Raw genomic sequence first — 13,009 nt, 5'->3', positions numbered from 1 at the left:
ATTTATTGACAATCTTCAATGTGCAAGTAATTTGGGGAGATACAGGAAATTATGAGGCACTGTCCCTGCTCTTAAGGAGAGTGCAGTTTACTAATGGAGACAGCATACACACTCAAATAACTACAACCCAAGGTGTAAAGAGATATGCATAATAACACAAGATCACACACAAGCAACTAATAATAGTGTTTGCCTCTGGGGAGGATGACAGGAATACTTGAAGACTGGAAGAGGAAGGAGGCATACTTTTCACTGTATACTTTTCTGTAAATCAAATTAAAAATTAGAAGGGAGGAATCAGATTATATAGAGTCAGGCACAGATTAAATGATCTAAGGTTCCTTCCAACGCAGAGATTTTATAAGTAAAATTAAAGTACTGCAGGAGAAAAACATCCAGGACAGAACCAGCCTCAAATCCACCTCCTATTATATCAACCAGCCCATACTTCTCTATCTTACACACAAGGACTTCATGAGAGATTTTATCAAGTGCCTTGCTGAAATCCATTCTTAAAAGGCTGGCACCTCAAAGATTACAGAATCCTTTAGGAGTGCTATTTTTTATTTTTCTTTTTCTACTTGTCCCCCATCTTGACTAGCACGTATTTTTCCAAAAGAAATACCTGGAAACCACTCCACAGACAGGGTTGGAAAAAGCATTAATTGATTCTAGTACTGTCTATATATCACTATTGCATTTAGCACATTTCTGTTCCTATTCATTTATATGTCAGTTTTCCTTCTACACCATGCAACTTTCTGAATTCAGAGACTCTGGGTTTTCTTTTCTTTTTTTTTTTTTTTCTCTTCAGCATCCTCAGCAGAGTCTAGGACAGATTAAATGCTAATAAATAGATTAAATGCTAATAAATACTTGCTGAATTAAATTTTATCAATAGATTCTAGGGGAAAAAAGAGCTCTTGTTTTATGAGGACCTACTCTGTGCCAGAGACTTTATAAACATAATCTCTTTCTTTACAACAATCCTACAAAGAATATATCATTATTTCTATTTTATAGTAAATAATTTTTTTTTTTTGAGACACATCTTGCTCTGTCGCAGGCTGGAGTGCAGTGGCGTGATACTGGCTCACTGTAACCGCTGCCTCCCAGGTTCAAGCGATTCTCCTGCCTCAGCCTCCTGAGTAGCTGGGATTACAGGCGCCTGCCACCACACCTTGCTGATTTTTATATTTTTAGTAGAGATGGGGTTTCACCATCTTGGCCAGGCTGGTCTTGAACTCCTGACCTTGTGATCCACCTGCCTTGGCCTCCCAAAGTGCTGGGATTACAGGCATGAGCCACTGTGCCTGGCTGTAAATGAAATATTAATTAACCTGATCAAGGTCACAAAACAAAAACAAAAAACAAAAAACAAAAAGCACAAGGAATGCAGTACAAATCTGACTACAGAAGCATATGTTCTTCTACAAGAGCAGGCTGCCACTCCTGGAAAATAAGAAGCTAAAGAATGGGAAGAGAAAAGGTGGTAAGTGGTAAATGAGGGGGCAGGTAGAAGAGAATTTGAAGGGAGAGACTTGATATTGATAGATGGTTAGGACTATACGGTAATTCTATGATCACAACGGAATGGACTGGGGCTTGCTGCTGTTTTTCCTTTGAAACCTACTGCCCCTACAAAAGAGCAGAGAAGTGCATGTAGGTTGCTCTGAAGGAGCACTTGTGGTTTATGAGGGTTGAGAGAGCTATATGAACTAGCTACAGGCAGAGAATTCATTATGAAACACATATCCAAAAACCAAACTGCTGATAACAGCAGCCACAGATTTCAAAAGAGAACAATGGGGTCTGAGTACAACTATCAAGGAAAGGTAGAAGAGAACAGGGATCACTGAAAGCTGAGAGAGACGACAATAAACATAAGACCATTACCTCAGCAGATTATATTCCACTGTATGGGAAATGCTTTAAGGAGTTGTACTTAGAACTGTGGCCTGGCACTGTTAAGATACAAATAATCAGTATTGCCTTGTGATGAAGGGCACTCACTGGCTTTAGGGTTGGACAGTAGGTGTCCAAGTTGGGCCTCTACTAGCTGTGTGGTCTTAGGCAAGGTCTGTAACCTGAGTAACAATTTCCTTACCTGTTGAATGAGATAACTGCATTTAACCTGAAGAGTTTTGCTAACAATCATATCAGATACTGTAAGAGTATCCAGCCCACAGAAAGCACTCAGTAAACATTAGTTTTATTCACTTACTATTTGTTTATACAATTTTCATTATTCTTCTTCCAGATTTATTTCTTAGCCTTATCCAAAGACTTAAACCCATCCGTGCAACCAGTGACCACTAGCTAGCCTACAATTTGGGTTAGAACTCAAGTCTTAAGTGATTTCCATACTAAATTTTACAAACAAAATGGACAAATAAATAGCCTAGGCATTACAGAACAATTACCAATACCATATAAACATCAATACATTTGTTTCCAAAATTCAAAGAAGATAAGCAATCAAAAATAAAAAACATATGGCCTAGTACTATAAATTGTAAAGACAATGGTTCCCTGAGGAGAGTGGAAATTATATATACAAAGAAGGGAGTTTTGACAGAATGACAAGTGGTTAAAGTCTTCTCAGTTTGTCTCCCTCAACCTCAAAACCACCTCAGCAGAAAATAATGGGAAGCCACAGAGCTGTGTCTGTTCCTGCTAAGATCACCCCTCTTTCAGCCTAGCACTTCTTCAGTGGATATAAGGAAAAGAAGGGAAGACAAGCTCCACCTGCACACAGTGAGGCAGCCATGCTGCCTGCCTCCCTACAACCAATGACCTCAGGAACTAGTCTCAATTAAAGGTTATTATTAGCACAAATTATTGGCTGGGTAAGGTGGCTCATACCTGTAATCCCAGCACTTTGGGAGGTTAAGGCAGGCGGATCACTTGAGGTAAGGAGTTCCAGACCAGCCTGGCTAACACAACAAAACCCTGCCTCTACTGAAAATAGACAATTTAGCCGGGCTTGGTGGTGAGTGCCTGTAATCCCAGCTTCTCGGGAGGTTGAGGCAGGAGAACTGTTTGAACCCGGGAGGTGGAGGTTGCAGTGAGCTGAGATTACACCAATGCACTTCAGCCTGGGCGACAGAATGAGACTGTCTCAAAAAAAATAAAATAAATAAAATAAAATAAAATAAAATCTGTGAGTCTCTGAGACATGTGGCTACTTAAATTTAAATCTTAATTAGAATTAAATATAATTTTAAATTGGGCCAGGTGCGGTGGCTCACACCTATAATCCCAGCACTTTGGGAGGCCAAGGTGGGTGGATCACCTGAGGTCAGGAGTTTGAGACCAGCCTGACCAATATGGTGAAACCCCGTCTCTAGTAAAAATACAAAATTAGCTGGGTATGGTGGCACATGCCTATAATCTCAGCTACTTGGGAGGCTGAGGCAGGAGAATCGCTTGAACCTGGAAGGCAGAGGTAGTAGTAAAGCCGAGATCATGTCATTGCACTCCAGTCTGGACAACAAGAGCAAAACTCTGTCTCAAAAAATAATTAAAAAATTGAATTCCTCAGTCCCATAAGCCACATTTCAAATGCTCAATAGCCACATGTGGCTACCATATTTGACAGCACAGATATAGAACATTTCTATCATTGCACAAGTTCCCATTGGATACTGCTGTTCTTTCAAGAGATAACCAGGACCAATCCTATTGAGCACCAAAAGAAATCCAAGCCTCCTCTGGCATACCTCTTCAACTGGATTCTCTTCCCGTTTGCCACCATTCTTGGTGATTTCAATATCTACATATACATATTAGACTGACCCATATGATGCTGCAGTTTTTGTAAGTTCAACCCAAGATATGATCCATCCAGTAGTCCAGCCTCTCAGTTCCTTGACCTCTTGTTTATTAATTCCTATGGCTCCTACCATCTCAGCCTTTCTCCAGTGGGGTTCCAAGAGAGGAGTAAGCCTAATGCCCTAAGGTATCCACCAAATGTTATAAATCAATTTCTGTCCCCTGCATCTAAAATGGTACCAGCTATGTGTCATAACTGGGAGAAGTGAGCAAACAATCAATTCATTTTCTGACTTCTATGGTTCCAATGAAGAATTCTAGCTGAGCCTATCATTAATGATGAGCTCAATTTCAGGTGCCCATTCTCTGATCACCATCACCTATCTTTCCCAACTCACCCTCTCTAATGTTCTTACACCAATCACCCTTCAGCCCCACTAGGACATCTAATCCTATACTATCATCTTTTCACTATTACCCCGTCGTATCCTCACATTCCTTCTTACCTTAGTTTACCTAGTTATCATATTAACAATCCCCTTGAATATTCCCTCAACTTCTTTCTACTGTGCTTCCTTGCAAAATCCAACTTTGGTTAAATACAGCCCTCCTACTTATTATGTGTCCCTATCTGCTGAATGTGACAGGAACAAAAACACATATAACAGTGCTGACTGGGCTCACTTTTTATTTAAGATCAAAATCTTAAGCGGTCCCTCACTACTGCCTAGCAATCCTGATATATTTTCCTAGTCGGTTCATTCTTCCATCCTCCCAGGTACATTTCACATCTTCTCTGCTATTCTCAAACCTCTAACATCCATTCTGATTCCTGTATCACCATTCTTTTTTATTTAAATATAACTTTATTGAGATAAATTCATGTACCATATAATCCACCCATTTAAAGTCTATGATTCAATGGCAAGTACTTGGGAGGCTGAGGTGGGAGGATTGCCTGAGCTGGGAAGGCAGAGGTTGCAGCAAGCCAAGATTGCACTACTGCAGCCTGGGTGACAGAAAGAGAGTTCTTTATATATTCTGGATACTAAACCCTTAACACACATATGATTTGCAAATATTTTCTCCTATTCTGTAGGTTGTCTTTTCACTTTCTTGATAGTGTCCTTTGATGCACAGAGGTTTTAAATTTTGATAAAGTCCAATTTATCTTTTTTCTTTTGTTGTCTGTGCTTGTGGTATTATATCTAGGAATCCACTGCCAAACCTATGATTGTGAGGTTTTATCCCTAAGACAGTTCCCCTGACTTGCTGAGATAAGGTCTCAACTATGTTGCCCAAGTGGGACTCAAAGGATCCTCCTGCCTCAGCCTCCCAAGTAGATGGGACTTACCAGCGTGTACCACTGTAGCTGCCTATAAAAGCTTTATGACTTACATTTAGGTCTTTGATCTATTTTCATATGTAGTATAAACAAGTGGTCCAACTTCATGGTTTTGCATGTGGATATTCAGTTGTCCCAGCACTACATATTAAGAAGACTGGATTGTTTTCCCCCACTGAATTGTCTTGACATCCTTATCAAAAACCAATTGCCCACAAATGTATGGTTTTACTTCTGGACCCTCAATTCCATTCCACTGAACCGTCATGCCTACCTTTATGCCAGAACCAGGCTGTCTGAATTAGTAAGTTGTAAAATTGGAAAGCATGAACCCTTAACTTCGTTCTTTTTCAAGACTGTTCTATTCTGTGTCCCTTGTATTTTGGTATGAATTTTGGGACCAACTTATCAATTTATACAAAAAAGTCAGCTGGGATTTTTGTGGGGTTTTTTTGTTGTTTGTTTGAGGTGGAGTTTCGCTCCTGTTGCCCAGGCTGGAGTGCAACGGCATGATCTTGGCTCATCACAACCTCTGCCTCCTGGGTTTAAGCGATTCTCCTGTCTCAGCCTCCTGAGTAGCTGGGATTCTTCTGTCTCAGCCTCCTGAGTAGCTGGGATAACAGGCATGTGCCACCATGCCTGGCTAATTTTTTTTTTCTATTTTTAGCAGAGAGAGGGTTTCTCCACGTTGGTCAGGCTGTTCTCGAACTCCTGACCTCAGGTGATCTGCCCCCCTCAGCCTCCCAAAGTGCCCAGCCTAGCTGGACTTTTGAGAAGGATTTGAAATCTCTAGATCAACTTGGTGAATACTGCCATCTTAACAACATTAAGTATTCTAAACCATGAACATGAAATACCATTCCATTTATTTAGGTCTTGTTTAATTTCTTTCAACAATGTTTTATAATTCTCAGAGAAGTTTTTTATTTCTTTTGTCAAACATATTCCTAAGTATTTTATTATTTTTGATACTATATTAAATATAACTCTTTTCTTAAATCCATTTTCAGATTGTTCACTGCTAGTGTACAAAAATACAGTTCATTTTCTATATTGACCTTGTATCCTGCAAACTTGCTGAACTCGTTTATTAGTTCTAAAGGCTTATTTTATTTCAGTGGATTCTCTAGGATTTTCTATATAAAAGATGTCATCTGATAGAGTAGTTAACGTCTTCCTTTCCAACCTGAATGGCTTTTATTTCATTTCTTTCCTAACTGTCCTGGCTAGAACCTCTTTTACCATGTTGAATGGAAGTGGCAAGAATGAACACCCTTGTCTTGTTTCTGATTTTGGGGAAAGCTGTCAGTCTTTCACCATTAAGTATGATATTAGCTGTGAGTTTTTCATAGATGCCCTCTATCAGGCTGAGGAAGTTCCTGTCTATTCCTAGTTTGCTGAGTATTTTATTGTCATGAAGGAGTACTGAATTCTATCAAATGCTTTTTCTGTGTCCATTTAGATATTGTGTGGTTTTTGTCCTTTGTTCTGCAATATAGTATATTAACTGATTTTCTAATGTTAAACCAACCTTTCAGACTTTTTGATGAGAAAAAAAGTAGTACCAGAGAGAACTTCTACACTCTTCCACCACCAAAAGTATTAGTCTATCTGCATCTGTACCCATATCCTCTGCCTTCCCTCCTACTGCACAGAATGAATTGCTCACATGGCTATGTAAGGCTAACTTTTCCATTTGACCCTGAATCTGAATGCTTTTGCTTAATTAAGGATTCCCCTCCTGCCATCATCTCTCCTGAAACATCACTTTTTCCCTCTTTTTTTTAGATCATTCCATCAGCTTACAAATATGCAGTAATATTTCCCATAAGGTTATTTCTAGACTTGTATATCCTACTGTCTGCTCAACATCTTCATTTGGTTATTCACTGGGCATCTTAAAATTATGTACAAAACCAAATTCTTAATTTCTTCCTCCAAACCTGCTCCTACCCCAGTGTTCCCGCTCTCAAACAACGAAGTCATCATTAACGCAGTTGCTTGGGGCAAAACCTTGATTTCACCTTAGTCTTTCTGGTTCTCTCACACTCCAACGAATCCTGTACGCTCAGCCTTCAAAATGTTCCCAAATCTGACAACTTCTTTACCTCACAGCTACCTCTATGGTTAAAGCAAACATCAGATCTTCCCTGGAATAATGCAAGAGCCATTCCCCTCCACCCCTGCTTAGTCTCCTCAATTCCATTCTTGCCCCTGTCCCTCTATAGATTATTTTCCACACTGTAGCCAGTTAGATTACATCATTCCCTATTCTCAACCCCTCTATGGCTTTTCATCATATTTAGAATAAAGTACAAAAACCTCACCTCACATGATCTGACCACTGTTCATTTCTTCTCTCCTTTCCCCATCGCTCAATCTAATTCAGTCATTGTGTCTTTCCTGCAGCTCTAAGAAACATGCCAAACACACGCTTGCTTTAGGGCCTTTATATTTATTCCCTGACCTAGAATGACTGTATTCAAATATCACCTCAAGAAGTCTCCCTTGATCTTCCCCTTTAATCAAGCCCCCTTTTTTCCTCTGTTCTAGTCATTCTCCATCCCCTCTTCTTGCCTCGTTTTTCTTAAATTGTATTTATTATCTGTTTCTCTCACAAAAAGGTAAGCTTTATAGAACACTGACTTCTGTGTTTAGTACTGTACCCTCAGCTTGCAGAACAGTATCTGGATTATAGTTGCTGCTAAATAAATACTAATTGGATTGTCAGTAAAGAAGTACAAATAATATAGTTAAACACAACACGGTGATCTTCTGAATTACTCAGAGGGGCTAAGTTGAGTACCCTACAATTGGCTTAGCCAGAAACCTGAGTTAAGACTGCCTTCTCTCATCTTGACCAGTCAGAAGGTCTGCTTCTCTAGCCAAAAGACTCTCAAGTCTGTCCACTTCTACTAAGACTGCTTTATCATCTGTCTCTCTGCTTTTAGTCTCCTCCAAATTATGGTTAATATTTCAGTATACTGTATTGTCTTTCAGTCTTTATTTTGAATCCTTTTGTAATACTTCATCTTGTTTTTGAACACTGGGTTAAGTTGTTCATTATTATAAATAATGCTTTAATAAACCATCTTTGTCCATACAATTTCATCTAAATTCTGATGATGTTTTTAGAGTAGATTTTCAAACTTTAATTCATGGGTCAGAAGATATGAATTACTTTTAAGTTCTACATATATATTATCAAATTGCTTAAACAAAAATTTCAGCTGTTAAAGATTAAGCTATAAAGATTATAGACAAGTACTAGTAGGAAGTAGATCAGTAAAAGTGTACCTCTTAAGAGAAAAAGCTTATCTCTAAGCTTGAAAGAAAACTGCTACAATGTGAGTAGGGAGGGAGGGGGCCTCTGTGGCTTTTTTGCAGCAAAGGCAGTTTGGCATTGCAGTACTGTCTTTGGAGTCTAACTGCCTTTGAATCCTATCCCAGAGTAGGTAATTACAGGCTTGAAGCCTTTAAGCCTTTGTTTGCTCATCTGTAAATGGACCCAGCACTGCTTATCTTTTTAGGGTTGTAAAGATTTCTACTTAGGAACTACCAACATAATCACGTAAGATGTTTGAGTTAGAAGCTATGTCTATTAGAATAAGATGATCAAGTCTAGTACCTGAGAGAACAACAAGAGATTGTCAGAATGGATAAAAGCATGACCCAATGGTATATTGTCTACAGGAGACACATTTTAAAAATATGCCAGGCGCGGTGGCTCAAGCCTGTAATCCCAGCACTTTGGGAGGCCGAGACGGGCGGATCACGAGGTCAGGAGATCGAGACCATCCTGGCTAACACGGTGAAACCCCGTCTCTACTAAAAAATACAAAAAACTAGCCGGGCGAAGTGGCGGGCGCCTGTAGTCCCAGCTACTCGGGACGCTGAGGCAGGAGAATGGCGTGAACCCGGAAGGTGGAGCTTGCAATGAGCTGAGATCCAGCCACTGCACTCCAGCCTGGGCGACGGAGCAAGACTCCGTCTCAAAACAAAAAAAAAAAAAAGAAAGAAAAAGAAAATGAATAGGCAAGCACACGCTAGAAGAAAATATTTGTAGAACACATATTTGACAAACAACTGGTATTCAGGACATACAAAGAACTCCTATCTCAATAATAAAAAGTCACATAATCCAATTTTAAAATGGACAAAACATTTGAACACTTTACAGAAGATACAAAATTAGACAACAATCATGTGAAAAAAAAAGTGCTCAACATTATTAGCCATCAGGGAATGCAATTAGAATCATTACATGACTACCAGAATGGCTAAAATTAAGGGGGTAAAACAATATCAAATGGTGGCAAAGATGTAAAACAAGTAAAATAACTAGAATGCTCATAAACTGCTAGTGGGAATTAAAATAGTACAACTACTTTGGAAAAAGGTTTGGCAGTTTCTTTATAACCTAGCAATTCCATTCCTAGCTATTTATTCAAAAGATGTGAAATCTTATGCTCACTATACAACCTGTACAAGAATGTTCACAGCAGCTTTCTTTGTAATAGTGAAAAACACACCAAGAGAATAACTGTATGAAGAAACTGGTATATTCATACGCTAGAATACTACTCAGTAATAAAAAGGAATATAACATGGATCAATCTCAAAAACATTATGCTGAGTGAAAGATTACACAAAAGTATACTGGTATGATTCTACTAACATCAAATTCTAGAATATCATATAAGCAGAATTTTACAGAAATAAACAGTGGTTGCCTTTAGGGGGAGGGGAGAAGAGATATGAGGGATTCTTCCAGGGTGATATTAATACTCTGCGTCTTGATAGGTATATGCATATGACCAAACTCTGCAAATTTAAACTTAATATTTGTGCATTTCACATAAATACTGGAACTTAGTTCATGATCTGCATGCTTAAGTATTTCAGGGAAAATGAACCAATATATGCAACTTACTTTGCAAAGCATCAAAAACATAACGTGGATTAAAGGATGGCTAGAGAGAATAGATTTGTAATAAAACATAGTAAGATATTAATGGAATCTAAGTAGTAAGATTCTTCTAACTTTGTTGTGTATTCAAAATTTTCATAATAAAATAACAGAGGGAAAAAGACTGGGGAAACCCTCTAAAGATGAATAAAGATATATGACTAGATGCAATGTATGATGCTTAATTGGATCCTTTACCCCAAAAAAGAGATACAAAGGATACTACTGGAACAACTGAGGAAAAGTGAATGTGGATTGTATACTAGATAATAGTATTGGCATTAACATTAAATTTCTTGAGTATAATAATGGTGTTGTAATACATTATTTTGTAGGAGAATGATCTTGTTCTTAAGAGATACACACTGATCGAGCTCAGTGGTTTAATTCCAGCACTTGGGGAGGCCAAGATGGGAGGATCTCTTGAGGTCAAGAGTTTGAGACCAGCTTGGGCAACATAGCAAGACCCCTATCACTACAAAATTAAAATTAAATTTAGCTGGGTGTGGTGGTGAGTGCTTGTAGTCCTAGCTACCAGGGAGGCTGAGGTGGGAGGACTGCTGGAGCCCAGGAGTTCAAGGTTACAGTGAGCTATGATCATACCAGTACACTTCAGCCTGGGTGACAAAGCAAGACCCTGTCTCAAAAAACAAAAACAACAACAACAAGAGATGTGTACTAATTAAAGTATTTAGAGGTAAAGTGTCATGATTTGTGCAACTAACTCTCAAATGGTCAGGGAAAAGTCCATATATGTAAAAATATACATATGAGAAAGAAAAAGAAGAGAAATAGGAGGGATAAAGAAAGTACATTATTTTTGTATCTCATACTTCTGAAATTTGAAAATTTTCAAAATGGAGAGGAAAAAAGAATAGGCCCTGAAATAAAGAGGTCTAAGTCTCAATTCCCACACTACCAATTACTAGCTTAATGATTTTGAGCAAGTTACTTCTCCCTAAGGATGACAAAGCCTAACTTGTAAGGTTACTGCAAAGATCAGGTAAAATAAGAGTTAAGTGCGTAAGTGCATAGTGCCTTGCACAAAATAGTAGTGACAGCAGTCACTGTTACTATAAAGACCAGTAGCGGGCAGGTATGGTGGCTCATGCCTATAATCCCAACACTCTGGGAGGCCAAAGCAGGAAAATCACTCAAGCCCAGGAGTTCAAGAACAGCCTGGGCAACATAAGACACCATTTCTTTAAAAAAGAAAAAAACAAAAACAAAAACAAAAAAAGACCAGTAGTGTGTCACAGACCCATGAATTTATTTATTTATTTATTTTTTCCCCCGAAGGGTTTACTATTTGTTTAATAAAAAAATCCCACAGCAACTTTTATCCAAACAGCAACTACTACAAAAGGAATGACAAGAAAAAAAAATAAGACTTCACAGAAATACACTAAAAAATTTGACAGTTATGCAGGAACCACCAAAGTTTTAGTGTTTAATAACGAATAGCACAACTGACCAAGGTCCAAGATGTGAAGACACTATGTTCAAGAAACTGGCCGGGCGCGGTGGCTCAAGCCTGTAATCCCAGCACTTTGGGAGGCCGAGACGGGCGGATCATGAGGTCAGGAGATCGAGACTATCCTGGCTAACACGGTGAAACCCCGTCTCTACTAAAAATACAAAAAACTAGCTGGGCGAGGTGGCGGGCGCCCGTAGTCCCAGCTACTCGGGAGGCTGAGGCAGGAGAATGGCGTAAACCCGGGAGGCAGAGCTTGCAGTGAGCTGAGATCCGGCCACTGCACTCCAGCCCGGGCGACAGAGCAAGACTCCGTCTCAAAAAAAAAAAAAAAAAGAAAAGAAACTGGGGGGTAAATCACTCTACAAACTAACTATATAGTACGTGTTAAGAATGCATACTTTATAATATAAAACCTGTCTACACATAGTAGTTAGCTGTAAAAAGCCATTCGATCTTCTCTTGGCTTGGAAACATGGTGTTCCAGATTCCAGTATAAATTATTAGCAACCTTCAACTATTTTGTATGGCAGGTATCTTGTTTTCACCTTCCAGTTCTTCCACCCCAGCCTGTGTCATGAGGTCTGCGATGTTCTTCTCCAGATCATCAATGCGACTACTCATATCATCAATTCTCCCAATGATCTGGTCAGACATGGTCTGAAATTTATCTTGCATCTGCTGCAGGAGTGTCTGCACCACCGAGGTGAGGTCCTGCACGGTCTTGGGGTCAGTCTCGGCCATCTCCTTGATACCCAGCTTGGTGGTTATGTCTCTTATTTTTATTTTTTTTGGAGATGGAGTCTCACTCTGTTGCCTAGGCTGGAGTGCAGTGATGCAATCTCAGCTCACTGCAACCTCCACCTCCTGGGTTGAAGTGATTCTCCTGCCTCAGCCTCCCAAGTAGCTGAGATACAGGTGTGTGCCACCATGCCTGGCTAATTTTTGTATTTTTAGTAGAGATGGTGTTTCACCACATTGGCCAGGTTGGCCTCGAACTCCTGAAGTGATTCACCCACCTCGACCTCCCAAAGTGCTGGGATTACAGGGGTGAGCCACCATGCCCAGCCAAATTTCAATTAAAAAAAAGAGAGAGAATCCTATTTTCAAATAAAATTTCGCATGAAACCCAGTATGTAAAATACATAAATGTAGAGCTCTGGATGAGGTGGGTGGTAAAGGTGGAGTGTTACCAGTATTCATTTTGCCCTTCCCACACCTTTACAGAACCCTAGTTAACCAGAGGACATTTTGAAAAACCAGTTCTCAACCGGGCGTGGCCTGTTTCAAAAAAAAAACAAAAAAAAAACGAAAAACCAGTTCTCTAGAACAGGGATGGCCAGCCAGCTTTTTTCTTTGAGATGGAGTTTCGCTCTTGTTGCCCAGGCTGGAGTGCAATGGTGTCCTCGGCTCACGGCAACCTCTGCCTCCTGGGTTCATACGATTG

At 39.5% G+C, this 13,009-nt stretch overlaps 1 protein-coding gene and 1 pseudogene across 3 annotated transcripts in view; both read right to left on the bottom strand.

Moving 5' to 3' along the window:
- Window positions 1–13,009, bottom strand: part of UIMC1 (ubiquitin interaction motif containing 1) — a 98,741-nt gene that overhangs the window by 9,242 nt on the left and 76,490 nt on the right. The gene's annotated exons all lie outside the window — the stretch shown is intronic.
- LOC104680444 lies at window positions 11,908–12,332 on the bottom strand (annotated as a pseudogene). The gene has a single exon (XR_750461.2). The product of XR_750461.2 is annotated as a heat shock factor-binding protein 1 pseudogene (transcript).

The sequence above is a fragment of the Rhinopithecus roxellana genome, chromosome 3, assembly GCF_007565055.1.
Source record: "Rhinopithecus roxellana isolate Shanxi Qingling chromosome 3, ASM756505v1, whole genome shotgun sequence".
NCBI classification, from domain to species: domain Eukaryota; kingdom Metazoa; phylum Chordata; class Mammalia; order Primates; family Cercopithecidae; genus Rhinopithecus; species Rhinopithecus roxellana.
Note: the sequence above shows the minus strand (reverse complement) of the source record. Positions and strands in the feature narration are given on the sequence as shown.